The sequence below is a fragment of the Haemaphysalis longicornis genome, unplaced genomic scaffold, assembly GCF_048455015.1.
Source record: "Haemaphysalis longicornis isolate Haplotype H1 unplaced genomic scaffold, Haemaphysalis longicornis Haplotype H1 scaffold_11, whole genome shotgun sequence".
In the NCBI taxonomy this organism is placed as follows: Eukaryota; Metazoa; Arthropoda; class Arachnida; order Ixodida; family Ixodidae; genus Haemaphysalis; species Haemaphysalis longicornis.
Window position 1 is genome coordinate 41,896,463 of NW_027526214.1, and position 3,886 is coordinate 41,900,348.

Consider the following 3,886-nt stretch of genomic DNA (forward strand, 5'->3'; position numbering starts at 1 on the left):
ATAAAGAAAGACAATCTCGTCCGCCTAATTCAAGCGTTCGTGATGTGTCATGTAATATAAGGGGCTGCGTTTCACCACTTGTACGAAACCGAAAGCAAAAAAGAAAACGCACTGATAAGCAAGGCTCACAAGATCGCCCTCGGCTTACGGGACACTGACACCGATAGGATGCTACAAGCGGTGCATGAGCATAGAGAGTATATAAACTCGAAAGGCTATCAGGATCAAAGACAGGCAGCAAAGTACTCGAGAAAATGCAGATCGGATACTACCGATAGCAAGGAAACAAGAGCACGCTCAGCACGAACTTCGACAAGCCCTCCTCATAGACCCAATACCTGGGATCGTTCACCGAGGACACAACAACGGCAGGCGCCAAGCCCGATCCATGGCCCTCACAGACAAACACAGCAACGACTCCGGCGTTCGCTTTCTTGACGCTGCCGAATACGTGGGCGGCAGCCGCTACGCCCTGGCGGTAGGTAACATTGCCGGCGCTACAAGATCCTCTGTAAGCATAAATTGTGTCGAGACCCAGGATGCACAGGAGGTGGCCATAGCCCTCGCGCTTTCCAACCAAGGCTGCGCCACAGTCCTCACCGACTGGCACCAAGCAGTACAGAATTATGGAGAAGGAGATATCTCAACCGCAGCTTTCTGTATCCTAGAGCGAGAAGACCTTCATAACCAGAAACACATCACTTGGATCCCAGCACACGAAGGCAAGTTCTCAGAGACAAAAGGAAGTAAACTAGTCGGTTGCTTCACAACGCGTGCTCTGTCTCCCCGCGCTGGCATTGAAGGCGCCACAGAACTCTGGTTCAGCACTGCCGACAGACTCGTCAATTACCACGAGGCCACCAAAGCCTATCGCCTGGCTCGCATGCGTCTCCATCCACCCAGAGACAATCTCGAAACAGCCCATTCTCTAATCTTCAGACAACTGCAGACGGAACACACCTCACGCCGCTACTTATGGACAGGATAAACCCCAATGCCTACCCAGACAGCGTGTGGTGTCTTCCGAAGAAAGACGGTTACTCTAACGCACACGCCTTGTAATTGCAACGAACACCCGGAGAAGCTAAGTCAGGAACCCTTCCACCACGGCTAGTAGCGGCGCCTATATCCCACGACCAATGACAACTCTAGGCTATCCAGCAAGCCCGAGAAGCGACAACGAGGCACGCTTCCGACACCCCGCAAGATGTCCCCCCGACGTTAGCTGTGCCCGGTCGACTAGAAGGAGCGCACGTGTACGCAAGTTTTGCAGGCTCACAAACAATTGTTTTCCACTTCACCGCATCAAATCTATAAAAAAGACATATATCTATAGAAATACCATCTACACAAAATAGGCTTACAAAATCACTGGGGTTGCATATTATATTCTGAAACATTTTTCTCCAGTCCATCATATACGGAAATTCACTCAGTGTGTTTCGAGCATTGTCGTCTCAAACGTGCTCCGCAATCCATGTTGTCAATTTTTCTTTATACGTCGAGGTTTTCATGTGCTTTAAAACGCATAATGGCCCCTTGTTGGATACCAGGCCAAGGTTGGATCGCGGGTAATAAGGCTTCGGATGAAATGGCTGCTGCTCCACACAAACATAGAGTTCACATATCTGTTTCGTACACCTATCTCAAGCCATAAATCAAACAACCCGTTCTTTTAAATGGCAAGGAGACTACACACAAAACAGACAGAAACTACTCTAAATGAATACACATTTGAGACCATACTCTAGTAACAATATACGGATTTAAATGTCACCTTCGCTGGAGTTGAATTGGTTAAACTCTAATGAAACACTCGTATCTGCTAAAGGATAACCAATAGCCACAAGTAGACGGTTTAGGCACGGTCTACTCATCATCCAAGCCTCAATAAATGCTCGAAAGTCGCGCATTGCGATGCAACATTTCCGTTACTGTAAACTGAACATATTTGACTTGGTCACAATACTTTCAGCACACAATCTCAAGTTTTTCATTACGGGTATAATGAATTCTTCATTAGGGGTTAAAATTTTACTTGATTCTATATCCAACGTTTTATATCCCATTTATATCAGACGTCCTTTCCGCGCGTTTCTTTAATCGGACTGTAATTATCGCAGTGATCTGACCTGAAATGTCTTCCCCATTCTGAACCGCCGTGGGTGCTCAGTGGCTAAGGCGTTGGGCTGCTGAGCACTTAGACGTGGGTTGGAGTCACGACCGCGGTGGCCGCTTTTCTGATGAAGGCCAAAAGCAAGAATACCCGTGTGTATGAAATTTCGGCGCACATTAAACATGCCCAGGTGGTCTAACTCATGCAGAAGCACTCCACTACGGTGGTTCTTACTCCTGCATTGGGTCGGTGTATTAAAGCCTACAATCAATCAATCAATCAATCAATCAATCAATCAATCAATCAATCAATAAATCAATCTTCCTTATTTTGTCTTATACAGATTAGTATGTACTGTTAACTTTAATTATAGCTCTTTGCCCTGTGTTGACCTTGTGCTATTAAACCAAAAATAACGATCATTATGTAGGCAGCAACTCACTGAACACGTCTGAAATGAATTGTGTATCTTGTTACACATTATTGTGCAACACTACTTGAAGAAAAACTATATTTCATAGTAATTTTATTTTTTTATTTATTTTGCTCACAGGACCGTTCAGGCGTTACAGAGAGGATTGAAGAAAGTTAAAAATAAGTACATAACAAAAAATGAAGAAATCAATAAAGATTCGCGAGTGCAGACTTGAATTTCTTCAGTTCACATGTAGAAACGACGTTGGCAGGAAGGCTCTTTATGTCCACACTAGGTTGTAGGATGAATGAAGCAAAATCAAGGCTGGTGTTGCTACTGGGCACATCTAATTTGAAATGGTTGTCAAGGCGAGATGAACTGTTTGCTAGAGGCGCAATAGAGACTCTTTTAGAATTTCATTGGAAAACATTTTGTGAAAAAGGCACAATCATGAAAGACGGCATCGAATCTATGCGGCATCGAATCTCAGGCAGGAACAAAAGTCTAAGTCAGGAACTTAGTTTTGAATCTAAGTCAGGAAAAACAGAAAGTTAAGATCTATGTTTTTTCATCAGCGGTGTGCTAGCCGTTCAGGCTTAATTGGATAAAATGAAACGTGCAGCAACATTGTGCCCCCCTTCGGGGTTTTGAAATAATGAGGCAGTTTGTAGATGCCACACTGGTGACGCATACTCCAATTTCCACCGAACTAGCGGTTTGTAGAAAAGCAGTTTTTGTGAACTGGCTGTAAGTGAACAGTTCCGGAGAAGAAAATCAAGCATGCGATTAGCGTTATTAGTGAAATATTCAATGTGCACTTGCCACGAAAGGTTGATAGTGATATAAACTTTAAGGTATTTGTAACTGTTATGACAGCTAAAGGAACTGCGTTAGGAAAGTACGTGGTGGCTGTTTAGCTAGTCTTTGGTGTTATTCTCATCGACTTAGACTTACCAATATTAAGCTTCATTAACCCCAGTGTCTTACTATTTAAACATTGTAATAATATCACGCTGACAAGCAAATATACCGGAAGGGTTGCAGATTTATCGGTAGGATACGCAATCATTGGCAGTTATATGAGAGATGATCAAGTCCGGGAGCTTAGGATTATATACCAGAAAAAAATTGCAAGTAATAAGCCTCGCAGAATCACTGACTTGAGTGGAGAAGAATCTGAACAGTGACCAATAGCTGTTACGTACTGGGTGAGCTTATGCAAGAAGTGTTCGATCCATTTTAGGATGCTGCTTTGAAAATTAGGTTTCTTAGTTTCAGAAGTAGTAAATTGCGAGGAACACGGTCAAATGCTTTAGCAAAGTCAATAAAAATACAATTAACAAAGCATGAATTAT